General features: G+C 35.8%; 1 protein-coding gene across 1 annotated transcript in view; it reads left to right on the forward strand.

Annotated features, from left to right (window-relative positions):
- LOC119868306 (dachshund homolog 1-like) overlaps window positions 1–19,004 on the forward strand; it is a 220,868-nt gene that overhangs the window by 198,682 nt on the left and 3,182 nt on the right. The gene's annotated exons all lie outside the window — the stretch shown is intronic.

Here is a 19,004-nt window from a genome sequence, read left to right on the forward strand (position 1 = left end):
CTGTAAGGGTGATTCAATATTCACAAATCAATCAGCTTGATATGCTAAATTAATAAAAGAAAGGATAAGAATCAGCAATCCTTTCACTAGATGCCCAGAAAACATTTGACAAAATACAGTATCCATTCATGATAAAAAAATCTCAACAAGGTAGAGGTAGAGGGAACATACCTCATCACAATAAATGCTATGTACAAAAACCCCAGAGGTAATATCTCCCTCAAAAAAGGAGTTTTTTCTCTATGGTCTGGAACAAGACAGGTATGTCCACTCCACCATTGTTATTTAATGTAGCACCAGAAGTCCTAGCCACAACAGACAACAAAAAGAAATAAACAGCATTCAAAACAGCGAGAAGTAAAATGTTCACTATTTGTAGATGACGTGATAATCAATATAGAAACTCCAAAATAGTCCAATGAAAAATTGCTAGAATTGATTCTCTAATTCAGTAATGTAGCAGAATACAAAATCAACACACAGAAAAATGTTGTATTTCTATACACCTGTAATGAGGCAACAGAAAGAGAAATCAAAGAATCAATCCCATTTAAAATTGCATCCCAAACCATAAGATACCAAAAGATAAGCCTAACCAAATTGGTGAAAGACCTATACACTGAAAAGTTTGACACTGATGAAAGAAATTGAAGATGATACAAATAAATGGAAAAACATTCCATGCTCATATTTTGGAAGAATAAATATTGTTAAAATGTCTCCACCGCCCAAAGCAATCTGCATGTTTACTGCAGTCCCTATCAAAATTTGAGCAGCATTTCTCACAGACCTACAACATACAATCCTAAAATATGTACAGAACTACAAAACACGCTTAAGAGCTGAAGAAACCTTGAAAAAGGAAAGCAAATGTGTGGACATCACAATTCCAGACTTCCAAGCTATACTAAAAGCTGTAGTGATCAAGATAGTATGGTACTGACCACAAAATAGACAAATAGATCAATGAGACAGAATTGAAAGCCCATAAATGAACCCACAGCTATATGGTCAATTAATCATTGATAGAGCAAGAAGGAATACCAAGCAGAAAAAGACAATCTCTTCAACAAATGGTGTTGAGAAAATTGGACAACAACATGAAAAGTAATGAAAGTGGACAAATTTCTTTCTTTCACCATACACAAACATAAATTCAAAATGGATTAAGGACCTAAATATGAGACAGAAAACCATTAAAATCCTAGAGAACACAGGCAGTAACCCATTTGGCATCAGCCATAGCAATTTCTTACTTGCATATGTCTCCTGAGGCAAGGAAGAAATGGCAAAAATAAATTATTTGGGCTTCATCAAAGTAAAAGCCTTCTGCATATCAAGGGTAACAATCAACCAAACTAAAAGGCAATCTATGGAATGGATGAAGATATTTGCAAATAAAATATCTATTAAAAATTTGCATGTAAAATTTGTAAAAACTGATAAAACTCAACACCCAAAAAAACAATAATCCAATTAAGAATGGTCAGAAGTCATGAATGAATATTTTTCCAAGAAGACATACACATGACCAACAGAGACATGAAAAGTTGTTCATCATTATTTATCATCAGAGAAATACAAATCAAAATAACAATGACATAACACCTCACTCCTATCAGAAGGCTAAATTCAACAACACCAGAAACAGCAGGAGTTGGTAAGGATGCAGAGAAAGGGAACCCTCTTACACTGTTGGTGGGAATGAAAACTGGGGCACTCAGTCTGGAGAACTGTATGAAAGTTTCCCAAAAAGTTAAAAATAGAACTATTAGGCAATTTCATTAAGTACTAACTGAAATAATACAAAAATACTAATTCAAAGGGTGTATGCACCCTAATGTTTATAACAGCACTATCAACCATAGCCAGATTATGGAAAAAAACCTTAGTGTGCATTGACAGATAAATGGATACAGAAGATGTGTTGTATATATATATGCAATTGAATAGTACTCAGCCATAAAAAGATCATATCTTGTTATTTGCCATGACATGGATGGAGCTAGAGAGTGTTATGCTAAGTGAAATAAGTCATTTGGAGAAAGACAAATACCATATGTTTTCACTCTTATGTGGAATTTAAGAAACAAAATAAATGAGAAAAGGAGTGGGGAAGAGAGAGAAGTAAAACCAGAAACAGACTCTTGAGTAGAGTACAAATTGATGGTTACCAGAAGGGAGGTGGGTGGGGAATAAGTAAATATGTGATGGGGATTAAGGAATACAGTTGTGATGAGCAACAGGTGTTGTATGTAAGTGTTGAATCACTAAATTTTACACTTGAAACTAATATTACACTGTAGGATAACATTCTGGAATTTAAAAATTTTAAAAATTAAACATAAAAAATAAAAATATAAAATAAAATAATCATATTTTTTGTTCTCTTTTTGAATGGCTTTATCACATTATATGATTTGTGAATATTGACCCACCCTTTCATCCCTGGAATAAATCCTCCTTGATTGTAGTGAATGGTTTTGTAATTTATTGTTGGATTCAGTTTGTTAATAGTTTGGTGATGATTTCTGCATCTATGTTCATCAAAGATATTGGCCTGCATTTTCCTTTTTTATAGTGTATTTAACTGATTTTATTATCAATGTAATACTGGACTCCTAGAATGAATTTGAAAGCTTTCCTTCCTCTTCTGTTACTTAGAATAGTTTGTGAAGAATAGTTATTACCTCTTCTTTAAATGTTGATAGAATATATCATTGATACTTTTTGATCCCAGAATTTTGTTTCTTGGAGGCTTTTTTTTAATTACCAATTCAATTTCATTGCTGGTAATTGGCTGGCTCAAATTTCCCATTTTTAAATTCAGTTTTGGAAGATTATGCATTTCTAAGACATCATTTTTCATAATATTTTCTCACAATCCTTTGTATTTCTGTGGTGTTGGTGTTGTCTGTCCTCTTTCATTTTTTATTTTATTCACTTAAGTCCACTCTCCTTTTTATGCTTTATGATGAGTCTAGTTAAAGGTTTATAAATTTTGTTGATATTTTCAAAAAAAAACATTTCTGAATTTTATTGATTTATTGTTCTTTAGCTTCTATTTCATTTATTTTTGCTCTGATATTTATTATTCACTTCCTTCTACAGGCTTTGGACTTTCTTTGTTCTCTTTTTAGCTACTTTAGGTGTTAAATTAGGTTGTTTATTTGAGATTTCTCTTGCTTCTTGAGATAGACTTCTATTGCTATATAGACTGACACAGTGTTTTAACTTTTGTCTCCAAGTAATTTTGTAATTTCTTCTTTGATTTTTTTGATTGACCCTCTCATTGATTAGTAGCATGTAATTCATCTTCCATGCATTTTTGTTCTTTCCAGAGTTTTTCTTGTGATTGATTTCTAGTTTCATACCTTCGTATTCAGAGAGGATGCATGCTATGATTTTAATCTTTTTGAATTTGTTGGGACTTATTTTGTAGCCAAAAGTGATCTCAGGAGAATGTTCCATTTGAACTTGAAGAGAATATGTATTGTGCTATTTTTGGATGGAATGTTTTAAATATATCTATTAGAGCCTTTTGGTCCCGTGTGTCACACAAAACCATTATTCTCTTGTTGATTTTCTGTCTGGATCATCTATCCATTGATGTAAGTTGAGTGTTCAAGTCCTCTACTATTAATGTATGACTATTTTCTTCCTTCATGTCTGCTAATAGTTGCAGTATGTATTTCGGTGCTCCTGTATTGGGTCTATAAATATTTAGAACCATTATCTCTTCTTGTTGGGTTGTTGCTTTGTAATTATTTAGTGTCCTTTGAATCTTGCCACAGTCTTTATTTTAAAGTCTATTTTCTCCATATAAGTATTGCTACTTCAATTTTCATTTTGCTTTCATTTTAATAAATATTGTTCCATGTTTCTACTTTTAATGTGTATATGTCTTTACATCTGAAGTGAGCCTTTGTATGCAGCATATGAATGTGTTTTGCTTTTTTATCCATTCAGTACTTGGTAACTTTTTATTGGAATACTTAGTCCATTTACATTCAGAGTAATTTTTGGATGGTTATATATTTTTTGCCAGTTGGTTATTTGTTTTACTGTACTTTTGCTACACGTCTCTGTTCCTTTTTCCTTCTGCTTTCTTCCCTTGTGGATTGATAGCTTTCTTTTGTGATATACTTGGCTTTCATTTTCCTTATTTTATTTAATTTTTTTAAATTGGAGTTCAATTTGCCAACATATAGCATAACACCCAGAACTCATCCCCTCAAATGCCCCCCTCAGTGCCCGTCACCCAGTAACCCCCACCACCCACCCACCTCCCTTTCCACCTCCCCTTATTCGTTTCCCAGAGTTAGGAGTCTCTCATGTTCTGTCTCCCTCTCTGATATTTCCCACTATTTTTCTCTCCTTTCCCCTTTATTCTCTTTCACTATTTTTTATATTCTCCAAATGAATGAGACCATACAATGTTTGTCCTTCTCAGATTGACTTATTTCACTCAGCATAGTACCCTCCAGTTGTATCCACCTCAAAGCAAATGGTGGGTGTTCATCGTTTCTAATGGATGAGTAATATTCCATTGTATACATAGACCACATCTTCTTTATCCATTCATCTTTCAATGGACACCAAGGCTCCTTCCACAGTTTGTCTCTTGTGGACATTGCTGCTATAAACATCAGGATGCAGGTATCCTGGTGTTACACTGCATCTGTATCTTTGGGGTAAATCCCCAGCAGTGCAATTGCTGGGTCATAGGGCATATCTATTTTTAACTCTTTGAGGAACCTCCACACAGTTTTCCAGAGTGGCTACACCACTTCACATTCCCACCAACAGTGCAGGAGGGTTGCCCTTTGCCACATCCTCTTCAATATTTGTGGTTTCCTATCTTGTTAATTTTCTCCAATCTCACTGGTGTGAGGTGGTATCTCATTGTGGTTCTCATTTGTATTTCCCTGATGGCCAGTGATGCAGAGCATTTTCTCATGTGCTTGTTGACCATGTCTATGTCTTCCTCTGTGAAATTTCTGTTCATGTCTTTTGCCCATTTCATGACTGGATTGTTTGTTTCTTTGCTGTTGAGTTTAATAAGATCTTTATAGATCTTGGATACTAGCCCTTTATCTGATAGGTCATTTGCAAATATCTTCTCCCATTCTGTAGGTTGTCTTTTAGTTTTGTTGACTGTTTCTTTTGCTGTGCAAAAGCTTCTTATCTTGATGAAGTCCCCAATAGTTGATTTTTGCTTTTGTTTCCCTTGCCTTCATGGATGTATCTTGCAAGAAGTTGCTGTGGCCGAGTTCAAAAAGGGTGTTGCCTGTGTTCTTCTCTAGGATTTTCATGGAATCTTGTCTCACATTTAGATCTTTCATCCATTTTGAGTTTATTTTTGTGTATGGTGCAAGAGAGTGGTCTAGTTTCATTCTTCTGCATGTGGATGTCCAATTTTCCCAGCACCATTTATTGAAGAGACTGTCTCTTTTCCAGTGGATAGTCTTTCCTGCTTTGTCGAATATTAGTTGACCATAAAGTTGAGGGTCTATTTCTGGAGTCTCTATTCTGTTCCATTGATCTATGTGTCTGTTTTTGTGCCAGTACCACACAGTCTTGAGGAACACAGCTTTGTAGTACAACCTGAAATCTGGCATTGTGATGCCCCCAGATATGGTTTTCTTTTTTAAAATTCCCCTGGCTATTCGGGGTCTTTTCTGAATCCACACAAATCTTAAAATAATTTGTTCCAACTCTCTGAAGAAAGTCCACAGTATTTTAATAAGGATTGCATTAAACATGTAAATTGCCCTGGGTAACATTGAAATTTTCACTATATTAATTCTGCCAATCCATGAGTATGGAATATTTTTCCATCTCTTCGTGTCTTCCTCAATTTCTTTCAGAAGTGTTCTGTAGTTTTTAGGGTATAGATCCTTTACCTCTTTGGTTAGGTTTATTCCTGGGTATCTTATGCTTTTGGGTGCAATTGTCAATGGGATTGACTCCTTAATTTCTCTTTCATCAGTCTCATTTTTAGTGTATAGAAATGCCACTGATTTCTGGGCATTGATTTTGCATCCTACCACACTGCCAAATTGCTGTATGAGTTCTAGCAATCTCGGCGAGGGGGGGGAGTATTTTGGGTTTTCTATATACAGTATCATGTCATCAGTGAGGAGGGAGAGTTTGACTTCTTCTTTGCCCATTTGAATGCCTTTTTATTTCTTTTTGTCGTCTGATTGCTGAGGCTGGGACTTCTAGTACTATGTTGAGTAGCAGTGGTAAGAGTGGACATCGCTGTCTTGTTCCTGATCTTAGGGGAAAGACTCCCAGTGTTTCCCCATGGGAATGATATTTGCTGTGGGCTTTTCGTAGACGGCTTTGAAGATGCTGAGGAATGTTCCCTCTATCCCTACACTCTGAAGAGTTTTGATCAGGAATGGATGCTGTATTTTGTCAAATGCTTTCTCTGCATCTATTGAGAGGATCATATAGTTCTTGTTTTTTCTCTTGCTGATATGATGAATCACATTGATTGTTTTATGAGTGTTGAACGAGCCTTGCATCCCAGAGATAAATCCCACTTGGTCATGGTGAATAATCTTCTTAATGTATTGTTGGATCCTATTGGCTAGTATCTGGTTGAGAATTTTTGCTTCCGTGTTCATCAGGGATATTGGTCTATAATTGTCCTTTTTGGTGGGGTCTTTGTCTGGTTTTGGAATTAAGGTGAGGCTGCCCTTTCTGGCCTGCCAGGTCTCTGTGGAGAGGTCTGCTATTAGCCTAATACTTCTCCTCATAAAGATTTCTTGTCTCTTGCTGCTTTAAAGATCTTCTCTTTATCTTTGGAATTTGCAAGTTTCACTATGAAATGTCGAGGTGTTGAGCGGTTTTTATTGATTTTAGAGGGGGGAAATCTCTCTATTTCCTGGATCTGAATGCCTGTTTCCCTTCCCAAGTTAGGAAAGTTCTCAGCTATGGTTTGTTCAAATACATTTTCTGGTCCTCTGTCACTTTCAGCGCCCTTGGGAACCCCAATTAAACGTAGATTTTTCCTTCTGACGCTGTCATTTATTTCCCTTAACCTATTCTCATGATCTTTTAATTGTTTTTCTTTTTTCCTCAGTTTCCCTCCATGCCATCAACTTGTCTTCTATGTCACTCACGTGTTCTTCTACATCGTTAACCCTCATCATTAGGACCTCCAGTTTGGATTACATCTCATTTAATTGATTTTTAATTTTGTTCTGATTAGATCTAAATTCTGCAGTCATGAAGTCTCTTGAATCCTTTATTCTAGAGGCACCAGGAGCTTTATAATTGTGCTTCTGAATTGGCTTTGTGACATTGAATTGTAATCCAAGTTCTGTAACTCTGTGGGAAAGAGGACTGTTTCTGATTCTTTCTTTTGAGGTGAGTTTTTCCTTCTAGTCATTTTGCTCAGTGCAGAGTGCCCCCCAAAAAGTTGTACTGGATAAAGGAGAAAAAGAGAGAAGAGGAAAAAGAGAAAAAAAGAAGAAGAAAAGAAAGGGGGGTAAGCAAACAGAAAATAAAAAACAGGGGGGAGGAATATCCTCTGATTCTATATACTCTGAATCCCTCGACTTCTCCCGAAACTTTCCATTGCTGCTTGGTCAGTAACTTGCTTTTCCCCTGTACTTCTAGCTGGTCTTCTGGGTGAGGGACCTGCTGTGCTGATTTTCAGGTGTGTGCACCTGGGGGACCTGCTCAGCCCCCTGCCTGGTGCAGGGCTCAGTAGGAGTTGTTTATCCTGTTTATCCTGTGAGGCCACTGTGACGCTCAGTGGGAGTTGTTTATCCTGTGAGGCCCCAGGAGGAGCAACAACAGTGGGGGCAGCCAGCTCTCCAGCCCTGGAGTCAGCTCCAGTAGTAACTACCGCAGCTCCCAGTCAGCAAGTACCTGGATGCCCCGGCGGGTGGGGGGCACGGATCTACACAGCTCAGGCCGCCCAGCGGCAGGACCATCGGTGCTGTCCTGTGTGCTCCTGGCCTCTGCGTGTCCTAGGGGGAGCACCGGATCTTTAGCTGTGTTCCTCAGCGCCCTGGGCTCCGGGGCCTGCGCCACTGGAATCGCGCTCTGGGGCGTGCAGCCCCCTCCCGTGGAGCTGCAGCCAGAGCTGCTCCCGGCCGCTGGGTGCGCACTGCAGCCCTTTAGGGAGCTCGGCTGCGGGGTGTGGCGTGCTCTCCCCCTGGGCGCTGTTTCTCTGTTAGTGCCCCTGGGAGCCTGAGGGTATCCCCGCCCCTCCTGGGATCCTGCTCCAACTCCCTGTGGGCGCCTTTCCGTCCAGGAAGATTGGTGAAGCTCCTGCTTCTCTGGACAGGGATTTGCTGTGCTGGGGGCACTCCCCGTGGCCTTAGCCTGGCTCCTCGTGGGGGGCTCCTCCCCCTTGGATGTTTTTTTATTTCTTTATTATTTTTTTTCCTGTCTTCCTACCTTGATAGAAGCGCAAACTCTTCTCACTGCAGCATTCCAGCTGTTCTCTCTTTAAATCTCAGACCAAATTCGTAGGTTTTCAGGATGATTTGAAAGTTGTCTAGGTAATTTGGTGGGGACAGGTGACTTGGGGACCCTACTCTTCCGCCATCTTGCCCCCTCCTCCCATTTTCCTTATTTTTGCATATCTATTAAAAGCTTTTGATTTTTCACTACCATTTAATTTTCTAAATTTTTAATTTTTTTTAAGAAGGGAACTTGTGATAAACCCAGTGTTTTATGGAAGTGTTGATTCACTAAATTCTATACTTGCAACTAATATTACGTGGTATGTTAACTGGGTTTAAATAAAAACTTGGGGAAAAATAATTTATAAATAGGATTCTCTACATAAAGCAATCTATATCAGGTTGATGGGGACATAAATTTGAACCCATTCTAGCACTAGTTTTTGCTCTCACCCCATTTTTATGTATATATATTATTTATATCCTTCTATTAATCACTTGGATGACTTTTTAAGTTTTTAATTTCAATTCCAATATAGTTAACACCCTACGATATTAGTTTCAGGTATACAATATAGTTATTCAACAATTCTGCACATTGCCCACTACTCTTCATAATAACTGTACTCTTTAATCCCTATCCTTTGTTTAACCCATTCCCTACCTACCTCCCCTCTGGAAATCATCATTTGTTCTCTATATTTAAGTGTCTTTTTCTTGGTTTGCCTCTGTCTTATGCTTTTCCTTGTTCATTAGTTTCTTAAATTCTATGTATGAGTGAAATCATATGGCATTTGTCTTTCACTTAACTGATTTTGCTTAACATCATACTCTTTAACTTCATCCATGTTGTTACAAATGGCAAGATTTCATTTTGTTCATGGCTGAATAATATTCCATTGTGTGGAATAAACTAAAATAGGGTTGAACATATTTTTTGGATTAGTGTTTTCATATTCTTTCAGTATATAGTAGTGAAATGACTGAATTGCAGGTTAGTTTGAGTTTTTAAAATAGAGAGTATAATGTATTTTTTTAAGTTTGTATTAAAATTAAATTAATTAACATACAGTATAATAGTTTCAGATGTACAATATGGTGACTTAATACTTCCACACAACACCTGGTGCTCATCACAACAAGTGTACTCCTTAATCTCTATCACCTATTTAACCCATTCCCCCATTCAACAGCCCTCTGGTAACCATCAGTTTGTTCTCTATAGTTAAGAGTCTATTTCTTGGTTTGCCTCCCTCTTTTTCCCCCCTTTTTTCTTTTCTTTTGTTTTTTAAATTCCACATATAAGTGAAATAATACGCTATTTATCTTTATCTCACATATTTCACTTATTATTACTCTCTAGCTCCATCCATGTTACTGGAAATGGCAAGATTTCATTATTTTTCATGGCTGAGTACTACTATTCCATTGCATATATATGCCACATATTTTTTACCCATTTATCAGTTAATGCTCACATGGGTTTTTTTCCATAATTTGACTATGATTGATAATGCTGCTATAAACATGAGGTGCATGTTTCCCTTTAAATTAGTATTTTTGTATTCTTTGTGCAAATACCTAGTAGTGTAATTGCTGAATCATGGGGTAGTTCTATTTTTAACTTTTTGGGGAATCTCCATACTGTTTCCAGAGTGGCTGCCCAGTTTGCATTGCCCCTGATGGTGAAAGCGAACTTCCCTTCCTCAACATCCTTGCCAATACAGAATAGAAAACTCAGAATTAAGCTGATAGCTATATGGTCAAGTAATGTTTGAAAAAGCAGGAAAGAATATCCAAGGTGTAAAAGATAGTCTCTTCAAAAAATAGTATAGGGAAAACTGGACAGCTACATGCAAAGGAATGAAATTAGGCCACTTACTTACACCATACACAAATATAAATTCAAAATGGATTAAAGACTTAAATGTGAGAAAGGAAGCCATAAAAATCCTAGAGCACAGGCAGTAACCTCTTTGACATCAGCTATAGAGACTTATTTCTCAATATGTCTCCTGAAGAAATTAATAGAAAAGCAAAACTTAACTATTGGGACTACATCCAAATAAAAAACTTCTGCACAGCTGAGGGAACAATCACCAAACTAAAAAGCAACCCATAGCATGGGAGAAGATATTTGCAAATGACATATCTGATAAGGTGTTTGCATCCAAAATATAAAGAACTTATAAGACGCGACTTATAGTTTAAAAATGGGCAGAAGACATGAATAGACTTTTTCTCAAAGAAGACATACAGATGGCCAACAAACCCATGAAAAGATGTTCAACACTGCTGATCATCAGAGAAGTACAAATCAAAACTACAGAGTCATTACCAAACACCCATGAAAATAGCTAAATAAACAACACAAGCTTAGTTCTATTTTTATCTTTTTGAAGAACTTCCATAGTGTTTTCCAGAGTGGCTGCACCAGTTTGCATTCCCAACAACAGTGCACAAAGGCTTCTTTTTCTCCACATCCTCATCAACAGTAGTTGTTTCTTGTGTTTTTTATTTTAGCCATTTTGACATGTATAGTTTTGATTTGTATTTGCTTGTCAGTGATTGATGCTGAGCATCTTTTCATGTGTCTATTGGCCATCTGGATGTCTTCTTTGGAAAAATATCTGTTCATGTCTTCTGCTCAATTTTTAATTGGATTATTTTTGGGTGTTGAATTCTATATATTTTAATATATATTTTGAATAGTAACCTTTTATCAGATATATAATTTGCAAATATATTTTCCCATTTGGCAGTTTGTCCTTTAGTTTTGTAGATTGTTTTTTGTTTCTTTTGAGTTTCTTTGTTTGTTTTGCTGTGCAGAAACTTTTTATTTGGATGTATTCTCATTATTTTATTTTTGCTTTTCTTTCGTTTACCAAAAGAGACATATCAAAAAAAATGTTGCTATGGCCAATGTCAGAGAAATTATTTCTTGTGTTCTTTTCAAGGATATTTAACATTTCCAGTCTCACATTTACTTTTTTAGTCCATTTTGAATTTATTTTTGTATATGGTGTAAGAGAGTGATCCAGTTTTTTTTAATGTATCTGTCCAGTTTTCCCAATATTATTTGCAGAAGAGGCTGTCTTTTCCTCATTGTATATTATTGCCTCCTTTGTTGAAGATTAATTGACCATAGAAACATGGGTTTCTTTCTTGGCTTTCTATTCTTTTCTATTGATCTATGTGTTTGTATTTCTGCCAGTGCAATATTGTTTTTATTATCATAGCTTTGTAATATAACTTGAAGTCTGGAATTGTGATACATCCAGCTTTGTGTTTCGTTAGTTTGTTTGTTTAAGCTTGCTTTGACTATTCATGGTCTTTGTGCTTTCAAACAAATTTAGTATTTTCTTGTTGTGTCAGAAATGTTGTTGGTATTTTCAAAAAGATTGTATTAACTCTTTGGATCGTTCCAGGTAATATGTACATTTTAGAAGTCTTGGTTTTCCCAATCCATGAACATGGAATGTTTTCCATTTGTTTGCATCATCTTCAGTATCTTTCAGCAGTTTTATATTTTTCAGACTACAGATTTTGCCTCCTTGGTTCATTTATTCCCATCTATTTTTTTGTATATTTCTTTTACTGGAGTTCAATTCGCTATAGTATAACACTCAGTGCTCATCCTGTCAAGTGACCCCTTAGTGCCTGTCACTCCATCCCCCCTGCCCACCTCCCCTTTCACTACCCCTTGTTTGTTTCCCAGAGTTAGGAGTCTCTCATGCTCTATTTTGTATTGTATTTGCATTGTAAATGGAATTGCTGTCTTAATTTTTATTTCTGTTGCCTCATTATTAGAGTATAGAAATGCAACAGATTTGTTTACACTGAATTTGTATCCTGCAACCTTACTGAACCTATTTATCAATTCAAATAGGTTTTTGGTGGAATCATTCAAGTTTTCTATAAATATTGTCATTTCATCTGCAAATAGTGAAAGTTTTACTTCTTCCTTGATGAGTTGGATGCCCTTTATTTCTTCTTATTGTCTTATAGCTGTGGCTAGGACTTCCAGTTGTATGTTGAATAAAATTTGAAAGTGGAGACATCCTTGTCTTGCTCCTGAAATTTGAGGAAAAATTCATTTTTTTCTCAATTTAGGATGATATTAGCTGTGGGTTATTCATATATGGTCTTCTTAATCTTGAGGTATGTTCCCTTTAAACCTATTTTGTTGAGGGTTTTATCTCGAATTGATATTGTAGTTTGTCAAATGTTTTTCCTGGTCTATTGAAATGGTCATACAGTTCTTATCCTTTCTGTTATTGATGTGATATCACATTGATTGATTTGCAAATATTGAACCACCCTGGCAACCCAGAAATAAATCCCATTTGATTGTGGTGAATGATTCCTTTAATGTATTGTTGAATTTGGTTTGCTATTATTTTATTGATAATTTTTGCATCTATGTTTATCAGGAATATTGCTCTGTCCTCTTTTTTTTTTTAGGGGAGTCTTTACCTGATTTCAGTATCAGGGTAATTCTGGCCTCATAGAATGAATTTGGAAGTTTCCTTTCCTTTTGTATTTTTTTGGAATAGTTTGAGAAGTATAGATATTAAGTCCTCTTTAAGTGTGGTAGAGGGCAGCCCGGGTGGCTCAGCGGTTTAGCGCTGCCTTTGGCCCAGGGCATGATCCTGGAGACCCGGGATTGAGTCCCACGTCAGGCTCCCTGCATGGAGCCTGCTTCTCCCTCTGCCTGTGTCTCTACCTATTTCTCTCTCTCTCTCTCTCTTTCTCACAAATAAATAAATAAATAAAATCTTTTAAAAATTTTAAAAAATTAAATGTGTGGTAGAATTTGTCTTTGAATCCATCTGGTCCTGTACTTTTGTTTGTTGGGGATTTTTTGATTATTGATTCAATTTCTTTGCTATCAGTTTATTCAAATTTTCTTTCTTCCTGTTTCAGTTTTGGTAGTTTGTATGTTTCTAGGAATTTATCTGTTTCTTCTAGGTTGTTCAACTTGTTGGCATATAGTTTTTCATAATATTCTCTTATAGTTGTATTTTTGTGGTATTACTTGTTATTTCTCCTTTTCCAGTTGTGATTTTGAATATTTGAGCCAACTCCTCTCTCTATTGATAACTCTGGCTGGATATTTATAAATTTTGTTGGCTTTTTAAAAAATGAACTTCTCATTTCATTGATCTGTTCTGGATTTTTGTTTGTTTGTTTCTATATTATTTATTTCTGCTGTAATCTTTATCATTTCCTTCCTTCTACTGGTTTTATACTTTGATTGTTTTTTCTTTTCCTAGCTCCTTTAGGTGCAAGATTAGGTTGTTCATTTGAGATTTTTCATGCTTCTTGAGGTAGGCTTTTGCTGCTATTAACTCCCCTTATAAACACTTTTGATGCATTCCAGAGGTTTTGGACCATCATGGTTTCATTTTCATTTGTTTCCATGCACTTTTTCTCCTTTGATTTCCTGGTTGAGTCATTTATTGTTCAGTAGCATGTTATTTAATTTCCCTATATTTTTTCTTGTGATTGACTTGTAACTTCATAGTGGTGTAGTCAGAAAAGATAAGTAATATAAACTTTTATCTTTTTGAATTTGTTAAGGCAGGATTTATGGCCAAATATCAGCTCTATTCTGGAGAATGTTTCATGTGTACTGGAAAAGAATGTGTATTCTGCTTTTTTAGGATGTAATATTCTGAAAGTATCTGTTAATCCTCTTCATCCAGTGTGCCATTCAAAGTCATTGTTTCCATGTTGATCTTTTTAGATGATCTGTCCATTGGTTTAACTGGAGTGTTAAACTCTCCTACTATTATTGTGTTACTATTGATTAAATTCCTTTATTTTTGCTACTTACTGTTTTATGTATATGAGTGCTCCTATGTTGGATGCATAAATATTTATGATTGTTATATCCTCTTATTGGATTTTCACCTTTATTATCATAAGTGTACCTCTTTGGCTCTTATTGCTGTCTTCATTTAAACATCTTTTTATCTGATGAAAGTATTGCTACTTTGTTTTTTTTTGTTGTTGTTGTTGTTATCCATTTTGGTGATGGATGCTTTATTCTACTAATTTTCAGTCTGCTGGTGTCTTTATGTCTAAAATGAGTCTTTGTATATGGATGGATCTTGGGTTTTTTTTTTTTAAATCCATTCTGTCATCCTTTGTCTTTTTATTGGAACATTATCCATTTACATTCAAAGTAATTATTAGTAGATATGTATATATTGTCATTTTATTATTTGTTTTGTGGTTGTTTCTGGGGATTTTCTCTGATCCTTTCCTGTATTTTACTCGTGTTTTGCTGATTTTCTTTGGTGATATATTTGTATTTCTTTCCCTTTACTCTTTGAATATTTATAGTGGGTTTTGATACATGTTTACCATTGTTTGTTTATCTCTTCCTTATATAGCAGTCTATATTAAGTTCATGGTTGTTTATGTTTGAATGCATTGTTTTCTCCTCTCCTCCCCACTTTTTAAAAAGTATACATTTTGATATTTTATGTCCATTTTTTTGGCATAAGTACCTTGATGGAATTGTTTACAGAAATATTCACTTTCTCTTTTTTCTCTTCTACATTTATACTCTCATTTTTTCTTTCCTTTGTACTCAAAGAGTCCCCTTTAATATTTCTTGCAGGATGGCTTAGTGGTTAAAAACTCCTTCAGTTTTTGTTTGTCTAGGAAATGCTTTACCTCTCCTATTCTATAGCATTTTTGGATAGAGCATTCTTGGCTCCAAATTTTTCCCATTGAGCACTTTGAATATGTCATGCCCCTCGCTTCTGGCTTGCCAAGTGTCTGTTGAGAAATCACCAGCTACCCTTATGGGTTTTCCCTTGTAAGTTAAGGACTACTATTTTGTCATGACGTTTTAAAGTAAGATATTTTTCCTTTATCACTCTATTTTGCAGACTTAACTACAATATATCTTGATGCTGGCCTGATTTTGTTGATTTGGGTGGGAATTCTCTGTGCTCTATCAATCTGGATGTGTGTTTCCTTCTCCAGATTAAAGAAATCTTCAACTATTATTTATCTGAATAAATTTTCTGTCCCTTTTTTCTCTCTCTTCTTCTGGTACTCCCATAAAGCTAATGTTATTACATTTGATGGAATCACGGAATTCTATATTTCTATTCTTATTTTGTGTAATTCTTTTTTTCTCTCTCTTGTTTTTTTTTTTCTCTCTCTCTTGTTAAGCTTGATTACCTTCCATTTCTCTGACTTCTAGGTCACTAATTCGTTCTTCTGTTTCTTCCTTTCTGCTATTCATTCCTGTTATTCATTCATCAAGTGTGCTTGTCTTTTTGTTTATGGAATCCTTTATCTCTACTATGTTATTCCTTATATCTGTGCTAATGTTCTTGCTCATGTCTTCCACTCTTTTTGTCAAGTCTAGTGAGTAGTATTATGATCATTGCTTTAAATTCCCCATCAGGCATGTTATATCTGTTTTTCCTAGATCTCTGGCCATGGCCTTGTCATGTTCTTTTATTTGGTATAAATTTCTTTGTCTCCTCATTTTATCTGTCTCTCTGTATCTATTTCTGTGTGTCATGAAAGTCAGCTATGTCTTCTGATATTTAAGGTAGTGACTTCATGAGGAAGAGGTCCTGGATTCTCTTGCAATACAATGTCCTGTGTTCTCCAGAACCTGACACTTTGAAGAGTATCATATGGATGTTGCTTATGCCCTGTTGTGTCTAAGTCACTTTTCATTTTAGCATAATCATCTGCACTGACTCTTTGCCTATTGTGGGCTATGCCTACTGTCTGTGGTGTCAATGGGACCTAGGAATGCCAGGCCTTAGTGAACGTGCCCACTGGAGAACTTAAGAGCAGGGCAGCAGTGTTAAAAAAATTTGTTGGGAAAGTCCTATGTCAGATCCCCTAAGTGCTCTGATGGCTAAAGGCTGTGTCCTGAGGCTGCTGGGAATGCAAGGCTGGGCAGGGCATTGGCTTGGCACAGCTGTGCTAGGCACACAATGGTGGCTGCGGGGTTTGTGGTTGGATGTTGCACTTTGGCTGCATAGACCAAATGTGAAGCCTTAACAAAATTTTTCCTGAGCCTTAGGCTGAGGCCAAATGTGTCTCTTTAACCCTTCCTCCCACAGGTTCTGTGTTTATCCTGTGAGTGGTGGAGTGGAAAGTCACCTGCTAGCTCTTTCATTTTCAAAAAAGTCCCCCAACATGAGATGAAATCAAGATGGACAGATCTGTCTCCTGTTTTCCCCATCATTTTGTAAACTGCCATTTTCACGTTGCCTTTCCACAAAGGCTACTGTCCCTTAATGGGTGGCAGCCCAGCTATCACTCACCCTTCTAGATTATCTAGTGCTGAGGCACTGACTTTTTAAAACTCTAGGCTGCAAGTCCCACTGATTTTATAATCTCATGGAATTCAGCCCCTCTTGTTTTTATTGTTAAATGTTATGGAGATTAGTCTTCCCTATATAAACTCTCTGGTACAAGGGCCCATTTCTCTGCTCTTTCTGTGCATGCAACTCCATTCCTTTAGTGGGTAGCATCCCTCCTTAGAACTCTGATCATCCTCCCTCCATCTTTCTGATCTTCTTAACATTTCAGAAGCAGCATCTTTTCTATATTTAGTGGTGGAGGTTTGTTTTCCTCCCAGTCTGGATTGCTCTCTGATTTATTGACATGGATATGGATGATATCTATTTGTAAACGTGGGGTGGGGTGAGCTCATGTCCTCTTATTCTGCTGTCTTTCCACAATCCTCTCTCCTCATTAACTCTTATTTGAACTACTTCAGTACTTTAACAAATACATCCAGGTCCCATCACAAAACTTGGATATTGTTTCATATCTTCCTCTAAATACCTGAACTATGACAGCTTTCTGTGAAACTATTCCCTCATTTTTCAAAAGGAAGACATTGAACTAGGTAGCTCTTAAGTATATATGTAGGGCTATCATATTTTGATTCTTTACTACCTAATGTTACTTTCTGAATTTGCTCACTGATTTTTTTCTTCAGTGATATAACACAGATAGCATTTGGTTGAAAAAATGCATAGATATAGGAACTTTCTATGTTTTCTACGAATTAAAAATATAAGGGAACACTTGCTCACTAATTGTCTTAGTGCCATTATATGAGACACATCTTATCTGAAATTCTGTCTATAAAATATTTTGTTGACTTTGTTTTTACAGGGTACAAATACATATAGTTACAAAAATCCACTACTATACCTCAAATAATTAAACAACTACTAATTCAGTAATTATCATAGTTAAGATCCAGTTATGGATTGCTGGTCAGAGTAGCTATATAAATTCTTGAAACTTCCCTGATACATTTTTTGTCAAGAGGCACTCAGCCCTGGGAGTCCTAATCTGGGTCCTTTGGTTTAAATCACTACCATCATATTTTCTGTCCAGTTATTGTTTGATGTTAACCAGGTTATTGGGGGACTGAAAATTTGTAAAGCTAAATATAACAAGAAAACTTCTAGGATCATCTATACTATAAAAAGTACAAATGTATGTCATCAATTCTGAGACTAAAGCAATTTCTTTCAGATTCTTTTTTTGCCATGATTCATAGATAAGCTAATGTGGTGAAAATTTTACTTCATTTGGAGTTTTCCATGCATTGTAAAGAGTGCAGAGTGGCAAAACAGATTCTTCCAAACATACAGTTACATGTTCTAGGTTGTATTTTCTCTTACACCTTCTTTTCCTTGATTTGTATTTGCCTGGGAGAATAGATTTCCCTGAATTCTAAAACACTGTATTTTAAGTCTGCCAGTTTTCCCCCCCTTTTTGCCCATGGCACCAGTGCACCAATAGATGGCTATAAATTTAGATAGTATATAATAATTAAGTTGACTTCATTAGACATTTTGGATGGCATTGTTGGAACATGGCTTGTTCTATTTTTAGTACCCATCTCCTTATATCTTTATGGTACTGCCTGAGATATACTTCCTAGGAGAAATAATTTCAAGCTTAAGCACTCACATTTTCTCTTTTAATCTTTTTTATTTCTACCTCTTTGTACCATTATATATAGTTTTAAAAGTAATTGCCTTATATATATTTTAAAATTATTTAAATTCAATTCAATTAACATATAGTATATTGTTCGTTTCAGGGGTAGAATTGAGCAATTCACCAGTTGCATAAAACATCCCTATATAATGATATGTATATCATGATATCATATATAGAGAGAATATATATATAGAATACACATATTCTTCACTATATATATGTGTATATATATATACATATATATATTCATCTCATCTTCTTTATCCATTCATCTCTTGATGGACATATCCTTTGGTATTTTGTCTATTGTGGGCATTGCTGTTATAAAAATTGGGGTGCATTACTTATATTAATACAAAAGAATGTAATTATACTATGGGGGCTGGCCTGCTTTCAGAGGTTGCATGCCATGTTTTCATTTGTTTGGTCCCTCAGTGTATAAGCATGAGAAGAGTAAAAGGTAGAAAGACGATGTGAAATCATTTTCTCCCTCCTCTCTTCCCCTCCCTGCTAAGGTGATTCTCACAGTGAAGACAGCTCATACTTTAGCAGAAGTCC

This window comes from Canis lupus, chromosome X, assembly GCF_011100685.1.
Source record: "Canis lupus familiaris isolate Mischka breed German Shepherd chromosome X, alternate assembly UU_Cfam_GSD_1.0, whole genome shotgun sequence".
NCBI classification, from domain to species: Eukaryota; Metazoa; Chordata; class Mammalia; order Carnivora; family Canidae; genus Canis; species Canis lupus.